The sequence below is a fragment of the Drosophila subobscura genome, chromosome O, assembly GCF_008121235.1.
Source record: "Drosophila subobscura isolate 14011-0131.10 chromosome O, UCBerk_Dsub_1.0, whole genome shotgun sequence".
NCBI lineage: Eukaryota > Metazoa > Arthropoda > Insecta > Diptera > Drosophilidae > Drosophila > Drosophila subobscura.
The window spans coordinates 26,642,107-26,655,668 of NC_048533.1; the positions used below are offsets into that span (position 1 = coordinate 26,642,107).

Sequence of the window (13,562 nt, forward strand, 5' to 3'; positions counted from 1 at the left end):
TCTAAGGGGGCATTCCTTTTGTTATTGAGATTCGGTGTCAGCTCCAGCAGCAGCAGCAGCAGCAGCCACAACGAAACGGTTTTCGATCTTGCGGGCTTTTCTGTCCCCAAACCCCAAAAAACTATGCATAATTTATGAGCCCTGAGACTCTTGGGTTGCATCGCTTTATTATGCTAATGGCGGCGGCGGCGACTGTGGCGGTGGCGGTGGCGGTGGTAATTTGTTCATTCCGTTTCTGGCCAGTTGGGCTTAGTGTCATAATTAAGCGGCTAATTGATTTGTTGCAGGCGTTTGTTCACTTCTGCTGCTATTATTATTTAGTTTTATGAATTGATTGGTGATTAGTGATCAGCCAGGCACGGGCGCTGGCTGGGGCACGAAGGTGCCAACAGCTTCATCAATCAATTAGTTATGGCCAAGATATGTTTCTCTGATTGTGAGGCAACGCTTCCACCAGCTCTTTCTCAGACTCAACCCAAGCCAAAAAAAAAAGACAAAAACAAAGCCAAAACTGTGTAGAGAAACGCCCCGGTCCAAGTGGAATTGCAATCGCAATGAATTTGGCAATAGTCGGGTCGGACACCCAAAAGAAATAGCAACGGAAATGCCATAAACCATATAAAAGAGAGCAGCGCGGCGCATGATTAGAGGCTGCAACTCTCGTATTGGGGCAGAGTACGACTACGAGTACGACTAAGAGTACGACTAAGAGTACGAATACAAGTGCGGGCTCTGACCACGTCGTCGTGTCTGGTCTGGTGTCCGGTCCGCTCCGCTCTGGTATGGCCTGGCCTGGCTGGGGAGCCGTGTGGTGTGTGCCCCCGCGAGAGGTCGTCCAGCCACAGATCCGGCTTGCGAATGACTCCGGCTGGGTCCCCAAGCCTCAGTCTGACTTGTTACAAATATTTTAAAGCGCTTAATAATATGCAGTTTATTATTGTTATTGGCATCGTTGTGGCACATAAAACATGCAATTGGCATTATTAACGCCATCGGCTTGGGTCGTTTAGTTTTCGGCCTGGGTTTGCGTTTGGATCCTGCATTTTGGCTGTATTTTATTTTCGGGGCGTGTGTGGGAATGTTTTGCAGTGCAACAAATGACGCTGATTGATTATGCTCGCTGGCCATTTGTCGGGGCCAAAGTCGCCTTGCCTTGCCTTGCCGTGCCTTTCTGGCCCAGGCTCTCTGTTCACACCTGGCCAGGGCATAAATATACATTCAAATCACCTGCACTCTAATTAACAGAAATATACTCGCATTCAAATACTCGCATACTCCAAATATCGATCTGTGGAACAGTCGCTGGTCGCATTTAACACGCAAGCGACATTGATGGAATCGCGCCGCACTCTTGTCAAAGGAAACGAGCCGTCCGCTGGCTAATTAAAAGCAAAAGTGTGGCTAATAAATAGATCTGCAAATATATTTATTTTATATAATGACTCAATATACGTACATACGATTATAGTGCGTGATTCGGCTGGGATCTGCTCGAGCGGAACGCTCGATGAATAATAAAAATCCATGGAGCTGTCTGCTCCACACACGATTATGAATGCGAAAACGAATTCAAATCTAAATCCGAGCCTGAATCTGAATCGCAGTCTGACTCCGAGATACATTAGTCTAATGAGCGAGCCAGATAGATTTGCGTGACTTGCCAAACTCTGGTTTTATTTCATTTTTTTATTTACGTTTTTCCTGCATTTGCACTGCGGGTGTTGGCTAATTCTCCAAACCCCAAAAGGGGTGGGCGCTATGAGGTGTAAAGTTGAGTGAGGTCTTAATGTTTTGGCCTGAGAATAGAAGGGAGTCTTTGGGTGATTTATTGAACAATTCTTCGTATTAAACTTTGTATAATCCTAATCCATATTTCCACATAAAATGCATGGCAAAATTTATGGTTGAAGAATTTATATAATCTACCCAATCAAAGCATTCAATGACTTCGAAAAAAAATCATTGAAAAATCAGTGAAAATCTGCGATAAAAAGCCAGCCAAACTGCATTTTTCATATGCAATATTTCGCTTTAATTTTCCATCTTTAGACGCCATCTCTGAGTGTGAGAGATGCCATATTTTTTCGTGGCTGATTTCGATTTCCGTATTGCCAAATTGTGGGCTTTCAACTAAGCCGCCACCGACGCCATCGAAGCCACCGACGCCAGCGCCGCCGACTGACTGCGAGGCGACGCGTCGTGTCGCTAACTGCGTGCAGCGGCGGCAACGCGGCGTATGCGCATTTTTAATTGCCCCAACATGTTGCAGCGAAGATTGGCAACGTTTTTCCCCCGCACACCCAACCTCCCCCACCATTTTTCGTGTGTGGTGCCAATCTGCTTCTTTGTCAAAGTGCTTGCGGTGCGGCAAATTAAAATTGACATTTGAACAGCTCTCCGACCAGGCCGGGCCAGGCCTGCGTCTCTCCTGCCTTCAGTCCGTTTTAAAGCGTGTCTGTCTGCCTGTCGTTCGATTGGCGCGTTAATTTCAAATGGTTCACCATTTTTGGTCAGCGTTTTTCATTCGGGCAGCACTTTATGAATTATCAGTATGGAGCCGCCGCCCCGCGATGACACAAAATGTGAACTGTTACTGGCCATTTTCCGCTTTTGGGCCTCTGCGCGATTTTTCGCAACGCAGGAAATAGTTTCCATGGCGGCTGCTGCTCCATATAAGGTCTAAGTATTTGCCAAATCACACGCCATAGAGTCAGGCCAACCAGCCAGCCAGCTAGCCCCCCAAAGACAATGCCGTCGTCCAGTTTGGAAGAGAGTCAAACTCCCCAGCTATAGGTTCAGCTACAGCTAGAGCTACAGCCCCAGCCTAGTCTGGTCTGGTATGGTGGCGGCTATGGTCACGATTTTAACATTTTTGAGCAGCCGCAGTGCGCACCCCAAAATTTTGCAGCGTTTGCCCATTAATTTTCATTGAAAACGTTTTCATATTTTTGCCACAGTTTTCTTGTGGCTCTCGTACTCGTATAGCACAATATTTTCATTGTAGTGTTTTGGCATATATTTATGTGCCGTAAAAAATGCGATCAAGATTGCAGCTAGGACCAGAGCAACGAGCAGCAGCAGCGAGGTCCAACCCATGACTTGGACTCCGTCTCAGAATCGAAGTCGGATCGAGCCTCGGATTCGGCTCGAAGACCTCAAGTACATGCTCCACATGTAGGCTGTAGCTGCCACATTGTTGTTCAACTTTGCACTTCAATTGCTATGGTTGTAGGTTCGGGCGTTTGCTGCCCGGTTGTTGCCCGGTGGTTTAGTGTGTGTTAGTTTTTTTTTTTGGGGGCGCTGGTGCAAATTAATGGATTCATTCAACATTTTGGCAGCTGCTGCTGCTGCTACAACAACGAAGTTCAATGCTTATGTTAACAACTTGGCACCTCCCGTACTCGTACTCGTAGTCGTGTATGTTTGGGGATTATGCGGAGGTTTAGCTAGCGCCCATATTAATTGAATTTCTTGTTTAATTTATCAATTAGAGTGTGGCCTTTTTGTTGTTAATTAAAGCCTCGGAGACTCATTTGACTGGCCAAATTAACGGCCAACTAACGTGGCCATTATATGGGGACCCGGTCAGGAAACAAAGAAACCACAAATTGTCTGTTATTGTGTGTGCTTTTTATTCTCTCTTTTTATTTTTTTGGGGTGTGGACCAGGGCGAGTCCCTCGATCTGACTCTGACTCTGGCTCTGGGTCTGGGTCTTTGGCTCGAGCTCTGCTCGGAAACAAATGCTAATTATATGGCTACCGAGTACTCGTATGTTTCTTTATATGAAGCTCTTATTGATTCCCAACTGCCGGAGTCCGAGTCCGGGCAAGGTTATGATTTCTACTGGATGCTTGTCTGTCTGTCAGTTTTTCTGTCTCTCTGTTCCTCTTGGTGGCTGCAGCAACAACAATAGCCAACGCCACAGCCACGCCCCTTTAATTGCCACCTAGCATTTAAGTTAACTAACTGTTCATAAATAGTTATGGCATACACGGTCACTCCGAACACGGGATCGGGCTGGGGCTGGGGCTGCGGCTGCTGCTGCTGCTGAAGTTCTGTTCAGTGCTGGGCTGCGCCCACAAAACTCAACCAAAGTTGCCGCTTCAGCTTCATCCACTGCCCCAGCTGCCTCTGCCACTGCCTCTCTGGCGCAGCAGCAGCAGGCAGTCCATTGCAGGCCATGTCCACTGTCCATAACCTGGCAGCCTTTTCTTATTTTTTTCTGTATTTTGTTAGCCATTGTTAGCGCAACAAATTTTATTTTCCCACTCTCGAGCGGAGCTTTGTTTTTGCTGCTGTTGCCTATTGCTGGCTTAAAACTAAAATTAGTTAATTTAGCGCATTTTGCTGGGTTTTAGCACTGAGGCGGCTGCTGCCAATTTGATTTGCAGTCCAATTGTTGATTGCTTTATTAACCGTTCGTTTGCTCTGCAAGCCATGTCCTTGGGGCAGACACAGCCACGAGACCAACCTTAAAAAGGCTTCCGCACTTTATGAGCCAAGAATCATGGCGATAATCCAGCGGCAAATTGTTTTCAGCGCTTGCTGATTTTCCAACCAAAGAGGGAAACATTTAAAATTAATATTAAAATTCGATGCAACGGATTTCTGTAAATACTTAAGACAAATTCTTTAGGCTGAGAGAGATCCCCCCAAAATCAGTGGAGGAATTCTTTTCATTATTAGTCAATCTTTTCATTCTAAGTCGCTTTAATTTTCTTTCTAAAATATTCCACCCTTTCCAATTAACTTCAGAAATGCCTTTCCGGTTGTCCATACCATTTACAGTTCCAGCTTTTATATGATTTCTAATTGAAATATGGATCTGAGATTGGTCCAGCCAAGTGTTTCCCACTTTCATAAATTATCCAATATGCAAAGCAGAGCAAAACTCAGTTCCGATCTCAGGCTCCCAGGCATAAATCAGACACAACTCACAGGAGACCCCACACACACACATGGGAACCCCACACACAGGGCGGTGTCTTGGCTTGGTTCCATTCATGCGTGGTGTGTGCGGCCCGATCCGTACTCCTATGACATTTGGAGGTGTCGCTGCTCGAGACGTTTATGCAAATGCGCTGTAACAAAAGCCAGAGCACGCCACCAACACCACCACCGCCACCGCCACACGCCCAACATGGGACGACTGGCAGAGGGCGTTCATAGTTGGGCCTAATTGCCCAGGTCTCTGCCAGAGATACCCAGATCCAACGGGGACACTCTCTCAGAGGTCGGTTCCCATTGTACTCGTACCATTGTCATGCAGAGTGCATAGAAACCGAGCCTGCACTCTAGAGCAGAATGACTCCAAGTACCAGTACGACTACGGCTACGAGTACACTCGTATGAGTTGAAGTCTGGCATTTGCATAAATTAAGCCACTTGAGGTCCGGGCTGATGCTGATGCAGATGCTGATGTGGATATCGATGCCATTTGTCAATCAGCGGCGCATGCAAATCAATCAGGCGATGGACAAGCTATTCGTCATACACCTGACAGTTGGCCACAATTTATGAGCCAGCAGCAGGCCACTTACCAACAGAAACGAACACACACAAAACATAACAATAGCCACACCAATAACAAATGAGAAAAAAATACACATAAAAACGAAAAACGAAGAAGCCTTTGGGTTTGAGTTTGCATTGCTTTTGATGCGTGGAAATTGTATAAAAGATGCGTTAATCACATTTATTCACATCTATTTATGGGCACTGAGTGTTTGGATCTCTGAAATCATCCTCAGGCATAACCCCAGAGACAGCCACAGCCCCAGTCCTACAACCATCATCATCGCATCAACAAAAAGTGAATGGTTTTTATGCTTAACCATCATCAATGCCCGACGAGTTGTACAATTATGACTTTACACTTTGTGCCACCTTTTGGGTGGTTTACGATCCAACGGCCACATTTTATGGCGCATCGTTTAGCTCCGGCTAATGGGTGTTATTCTTTGGTAAAAAGTGTTGACACTTTACTTCGCAGAGCTCTTCTACTTTCCGCCGAAATATCAATAAGCGATCGTTAAACTTAAGCTCCCAAAGCTACCCCGGTCCAAGGAGTTGGTTGAGTTGGCAAAAAGCGATCTAAGGTTGGGCATTTCCGCTTCTCTTACTTGCCTGACATCTTGTTAATGCTGTGTTAAAAGACAGTCACAAAAGACACAAGAATCGTATTGTATATATTGTCAGGGGATTAGGCATTAGTTGGGACTTACTTGGGGCCTTTCAGCAGAGATCAGCATATGTTTATACTTATGTTTTGAGATCGTGAATGGAGTCGAGCAAACAGAAGTCCCAGACTGCTTTGTTAACACTTTTAGCTCAATACTAAACTTAAGTCTGGTCGGATTTCTCCAGCACTTTCTAGGTGAGAAATCAATCCATACATCTAAAGCAACTCAGCTCTGAAAAGTCTGTTTTTGGCCCATTAAATTGCCTTTCCGCCGAAGCGGGGACCAAGACCAACCCATTGGGCAAGTCAGACGGGGCGAGATATATAAAAACCAAACCATTTTGGCAATTTGGAGCAGTTCGAGCCGCAAGAAATGTTGAAATACTTAGCAAAAATACAGCCACAACGGCACACAATAAAAAATAAACGAACGTTTTTATAGCTTTTCAATTGATTTTAAAGTTTTTGGCGTGCAGAGCAATAAATAAAACTGCGTACGGCGCATTATACAATAATAAATCTCCCAGACTCTACCTGCGTAAATGTGTGTGCGGTATGTGTATGTGTGCATGTGTGTCTCCTAAAAGTCCCCCAGATCTGTATGGTGTATGGTATGTATCAGTGCTCCAAGAAAAAGTGGGCGTGCTGCGTGTTTCGTTGTTGGCAGCAGCGCACTTTGCGCATTAAAATGCCGCGCATGCGTGCCAAAGTGTTGCAACGTCAGTCAGAGTCAGAGTCAGATTCAGAGTCGTGCGCCTCTGCACCGCCTCTCCCTCTCCATCCGCTCACTGCTCACTGCTCTCCACGTCTTCACCCTCATTCCATCTATACAGGATGTGGACAGATCGTGTTGGGCAATATGCCCAAAAACACTTCTGACCTGCCCCAAAGTCCCACGACAGAGCTTCTCTCTTTTTTTGTTGCGCCTCGGCCGTCCGATCGTAATTAATGTTGCGCTTTTATTCATAATAAATTCACTTTAAATGCATGTTTTCTCGCACATTAAAAGCGCATAAATTAAAAATCAACACCCAAATGCGTCAACAGGTGACTCCGAGAGAGCTGCGTGTGTCTGCCACAGAGGGAATGGTGCAGAGCGGGAGGCTGTTGGCCGCATGGCCATGGCCATGGCTGCCTCATCACTCATACGCAATGAAGACATTTATATGGCGAAAGCCATTTAGCGCCAGACGGCCCGATGTCGCTTCTTTTTTTTGGCGCCAGGACACAGGCGGCGCAGTGGGGGACTCGACAGGTGCACAGAGATGCCAATAAAGGAAGGGACTGCTCAGGAATGGCTCAGAATAATGTGTCTGCCATGATGATGATCCCTCTTCCCAGCCACGCCTCTGTTTGCTCTACTCACGCAGTTTTTTTGTGAGCCTGGCTCTGCCGCTTATCTGGGGGACTTGGCGGTTTTCTAGCCGCCTTTGGCCACACCACACGCAATGGGCGTTGCCAGGCAGGCACCTGTAGGCCCAGCCAGCAGCCAGCATTTTCCGTTGAAATCAGAGCAAGGCAAAGCACACTTACACTCACACAAACATGTGCATGTAGTTGCAGTTGAGGCTATATCTATGTGTCTGATGACAGCATCTTGGGCAGGCAGGCAGGCTGCGACTTGTGCGTTGGCTTTTGGCTGTGGAACATGTTAATTCGTGGATTGCATAAAGAGAGTAAACGGAGACAGCATCTGTGGCCGTTACATGGCAGACCGAAGACCGTTGGCTGCTGCTGTTGTTGATGTTGCTGTTGATGTTGGTGGAAGTTGCTCCTTATTTTATGTAATTGCCAACTAAACACTTTCAGCCGCAATCGTAGACATCGTCTGGGTCCACACCGTCTCAATGTCCACTGCGGCGTTAGATCCAGCTGCAGCTCCTCTAGCGTTTATGTCTAATTAAAATTGCTCTGCGTGCCGGGCATGCCAATAGCTGAAACCAAACCGAGCCCAACTACGGCTGCGGTAAGAGCACTGTACGAGTATCTTTATATCTATACCTGGGGTGTACTTATATGTTAAGTGTGCTGATTTGTATTAATTATATCGCTTTAATGATTTTTCACTCTGAAACTATTTGCAGTGCACTTGCTGGCATTTCCTGCGCGCAGCACACGGCATTCTTCCTGCTCCGCTTGGGGGAGCCAAAGTAAGTCAATAAATCTATGCAAAAATTACTTACTATATTATAAATCATATGACAAAAAGCGCGATTGTCGCGGCAGAGGCGGGAGCACTTTTAATTACCTGTTTTATCCACACACACACACACACGCACACACACACACACAATGAACCAAATCCCCCCACAGGTTGGCTGTGGTTGTTGTTGTTTTGTCATAATAAGCCGCCTTAATTTGGCTTAAATTGCGGGGCGGCCGCCACAGGGTCGAATGAGTAACGTTTAATTGCAGGCCAAAAGCGAGCCAGCAGCAGCAGCAGCGCACTCGCAAGAATTTCAACTGAAATTGCTCATTACGGCGGGGGGCATTCCTTGGAAATAGCAACAAAAATAACAGTTACTGCAGCATTAACAATAATAATAATTAAAAACCAATTTTTTTTACTTCATTTCTGTTTCGTTTGTCCGTATGACTGCGGCATAAAACAACCAGAAAACTGGACTATAAACACACTCTATATATATGTATGTATATGTATGATGTCTATGTATGTATCCTATAGCTGAATGTTCATTTAGTTTATAAATTTGCTTAGTCAAGCGGCAATAAGCAGAGGAAAAAAACTGGGCGCAGCCCACTGGCAGGCCAAGGAACTCTGCACACAAAGCAGAAAACTATATCGAAAATATATGTAGATACACCCAAAAGATTGCAGCTAAATATTATTGCAATTAATAATTTAGCAACAGAATTTGCCACTCTGCGCCAGAATTATAACACAAATTATTAACAATTAAGCCTTGCCACTTAAGCAGCAGCAGCAACAACAACAGCGAACACAAATGTCTGGCCAAATTTTTGCCACGCTGCAAGTGCAATTGTTGTTGCTGTTGCTGCTGCCACTGCCACCGGGAGTTAGGCAACAATTAAGCAATTTTCATAATTACAAACAATGACCAATTCTTTGACACGCTCGCAAAGCGCGAAAATAGTTTTTTTTTCGGATTTCAAGCAGCGGCAAATGCAACAGCAACTTGGGGCTGTTGCTACTGCAAGTGCAACTGCAACACCGTAAAACGTTGATTTGTGCCCGAAACTGGCAGTTGATGCAAGTTTAATCGGGGTGGGTCAGGGAGGAATGGAACTGGCAAATTTTGTCTAATTTGTTACTTAAAAAAATAGTTTCTTCCACAGAAAATATTAAAAAGAATATTTGTTATTTTATCCAGCTTTTCTTGACACGAATCTCCTTCTACTTTAAAGTAAGTTCAAAGCAAAACAAGAGACTGCAGTCGGCTTGTACACATGTTCAAAATGCCCAAAGAGCACCAGCAGCACCCAGCAGCCTGCAACTGCTGTAGCAGGCTCCACCTGACAACAATCACGTGCCCAGCAAATGTGCGGCAGACAATTGACCAGAGGCTGCCACCGACGTGTCGTGCATTAGAGTGAGGACAGATAGTTAGATAGATGCTGGCTGGGGAGGGACGGGCTTGCTGGGGTGCCAACAGGCAGCTGATTTTACAGGCAATTTCTGCACCGATTTATATAATCAGCAGCGACACAAAACTTGGCAACATACTGCAAATAATTCGCCGCTTTGGGCAATCTAAAACAATTTGCGTTTTGTGTTTTTTCCTTGTACCAAAACAAAACCATTGCAGTACGGTCTTTACGATTGGGAAACTGACCAATGGGTGGACCACTGTGGTTGCAGTGGCTCCAGCAGGTTCAGCGTATCGGACATATGAGTTTTGAGAGACATATGAGACTCATCGTCCCACCCGCAATTAATGCATAATAATTGTAAATGAAATTTTAGCCCAGTAGCAGCGGCTCCGGCTTCAGCTCCAGCTACAGCTCCAGCTCCAGCTCCTATTGCAACAAAGTGCGGCAAGTGTTGCAAATGGCGGCCGAGCGGGTCTCTAGGGTCTTCTGCGGCTACACGATATTATACAATAATTGTAACTGTAAAGTGAGCTTAACGTGAGTGCATCAAAGCATAATCTTTCTTGCAACAGACACTGGCACAGCCACAGACAGACACTGAGACGGATGGAAGCCAAAGCCAAAGCGCAGACTGTAAAACAAAACAGCAAAAACTGCAAAAAATACTCATTGAGGGGAAAAAAAGAAACAGAAAAAACATAGACAAACGGACAAATAGACAATCGGACTGGAGGAGTCAAGAAACTTGGCTAGTACGTAAAACATACCGCCTTATAATTAGAGCAGAAATTCTGACGTTTCTATTTCAATTTCCAGCAAACGCCACGCAAAACTGCCACGCCAAGTGACGTTTTGATTGAGTGATTGGCAAGACAAGACGCGGCCCAGAGAGAGGGAGAGAGAGAGAACCGTCGTAGGGGGGGTGGGCAAGGAGACGGGCGGGGAGACTGGACAGAGTCCCAGACCCGGTAGCCAACCAGGCAGCAAGTGTTTGCCCACTGCGGTTGCTCTGCGATGGTTGCAAATATCTGCATACCAAGGTATTCCATGGCGTGGCATGGCGTGGCAAGGCAGGGCAAATAACTGAATGAAAAATCATTGTGAAAGAAGGTTTCGAGTTACCCTCGCCAAACCGAACCGAACCGATCCGATCCGCAGGTTGATGGCTGGCTGTCGCACTCCAAATCCGGCACGTAATTCAAGACCCGGAGAAATTTCCATTGCTTTATAACAAGAGCAGTAGAAAAGCCCCCGATTCCGATCGTGTCCACTTTGTAGAAACATTTATAATTATCATCGCAAGACAATTTAGCAAAAAAGAAAAACTTAAACTGAGGTTGTGGCTGTATCAGTGGCTGTGGGGGGGAGGGGTTCGCGTTGGGACCACACCCACTTTTATGGCATACGAGTTCCAAGTGGTAATTGCACCAATTTGAATACGTAATAAAAAGCGAATGAGCAGCAAATCGATTAGCGATCTAACGCGCCCATTGTGTGGTCGTATCAGATCTCTTTTCCCCAATGCTAGAGACCAGATCTTGGACCAGACCCGGTCCGATCCAAGCGATCCGGTCCGCTCCGCTCCCGACTCCCCGACACAGAGCACGAGCTAGACGACGAGACGTCTGTCTGCCAGTCCATTCGATCGACGGACCGACCGATCGACTTGCGGATACTGTCCGCTGTCGCCTGACACCGCTCAATGTGAAGGTCAGTAGGTGGCGGCCGGCAACCACAAACAATCAATTAGACCGAATGCCTAAAACGGTAAAATCCATATGTGTTTCCCATACCGTACCTCTGATAATACTCGTACTCGTTCTCGTAATTCTATGCATAGTAGCACACACGCGGCTTGGCCGGCTGTCGATCAGGAACCTGGGTGTGTTATTTATACAAATAAATACATATATGTACATATTTATGTGCATATGTATATGAATCTACTTCCAGTCATGCACCAAGATCAAGGTGAGAGACACTGAGCCGGTATCAAGATGGGAACTAAATGAATCAGACGCTTGATACAAAGAGGAAGTTGAGCAAGAAAATGCAAGAATATGCAGGAAAAAACATTATATAGCAAAAGATTATTTCTCAGCGGAACAGAGAGATTTCTCTGAGGCAAAACATCTCTGCTTGTTCGAGCAGATCCACTTTATGTCAAAAGCCACAACTTATGTAGGTATAAATATTCCCCCCAAAGTGAGCTCGATGAACATTTGAAAGTAGTTTCAATTGTTGGATTAGTGTCGACTTAGCTAATGGTTTGCAGGTTAAGTATTCCCCCACCAGATGGTAAACGATCAAATTGTAATTGTTAATTGCTTTCTTTTATGCTCATACAGAGAGCATAACCAAGAGATCAAGTCTCGCCCACGCCTCATCACGGGTGCTCCAATTTGATTTGATAGAAAATATTTTGACAGTTTTCGCAGTTATTGTTTGATGCGCTGTCCGGGAGATGAGTTCATTAAGTGCGCCATAATTGAGCCTTAAATGTAAAGCCCAACTTATGAATGGGCGTGCGTTTTGACAGTCGGATTGACTGCCAAACTGCCTGACTGCCTGACTGACTGACTGACTGACAGGCTGACACTGATGGGCCATTGTGGAGGCATTGGGCCAAGTGAAATTGATACAACGAAAGTAGGCAAGAGCCAGAAACACTTTGATGGCGACCACTTCCTGCTCAGCTTCTCTTTAAGTCTCCGCTTAAGTGTATTGTATTTTATGTGCAGCTATTTAATTAAAACAAGGGCTTGGTTATCTGGTTACCCGCCAGCTGGCCTTGATAAGACCCACCCCAGACAAGAGGCCAGAGCACAGCCTATGCCTTTGCCCGACCCATGGCGCTCCTTTCGACCAATGGCATATTGAATGGCACACAGTGAAATTACAGACATTTGATGCTATTAGCACAAATTTTACCATCTGCATTTGCAGAACTCTACTTTGATTGTGCCGTTTGGGCTGGCTCTAACAGATTTACACCGCCAATTGGAGGGGCCTCCATAGAGCACCCCCAGAGCTCTATCATATTGATTTCCATGTCCGGACCTGACCAAAACGAACTGAAGCGAGCCGGGACCGGACCGGACTGGACCGGGCTGGACCGGACTCGTGGCAAATCAAATCGAAATGAATCGCAACGAATTGAATCGCAGCAGTCGGAGTCTGCAACCAGATGAAATAGATCCGCTTTAATATCGGTAATTAGGACCACACCTATGCGATATTCAAAGTGATTTTTATTACAATCGCAATCTCTGCAAACTTTGCTTAGATTCTGACTTGTATTTATTTTATTTTTTATGTTTATGGCAGCTGCCTTTTGGCCGAAACTCGATTAGTTTCAATTTGCTCTCGTGTTGTTGCTGCTTTTCTATGTTTTATTGGCTCTCTCTCTCGCTCCTTCTCTGGGTGTATGTGTATGTATATTTTATATTTGCATGCTGTTTTATTGAGCCGCAGCCATGGCCCCAACCTCGCCGCAATTCGGAGATGGAGTTGGACTGTACGAGTTGTAGGGGAAAGGGATCGGGATGGGGTTGCATATGGGTTGCATATCACACGATAGACTGACCTTAAACTTGCCATGCGGCTTTTGTTATGGCAAAATTTAAATAAACTATGCAGCGGTCAACTTCTATGTGCAATTAGTTTTCCTATGTGTCCCTCGTCCTCCTACTCCAACCCCTCCACCCCAACCATTTTGTGTTCGTAGGTTTCGCGTCGTGTGTTGAAAGTTTTTTTTTAATATTTTTTTTTTCATATTTTTTGTGCTGTTGTGTTTTTGATTTTGTG

General features: G+C 45.6%; 1 protein-coding gene across 1 annotated transcript in view; it reads left to right on the forward strand.

Moving 5' to 3' along the window:
• The window catches only part of LOC117897941 (box A-binding factor), a 65,227-nt gene that overhangs the window by 12,362 nt on the left and 39,303 nt on the right, over positions 1-13,562 (forward strand). The window contains exon 2 of the mRNA XM_034807033.1: positions 8,267-8,332. The gene's annotated coding sequence lies outside the window, so the exon portion shown is untranslated. The remainder of the gene's footprint in view (positions 1-8,266; positions 8,333-13,562) is intronic.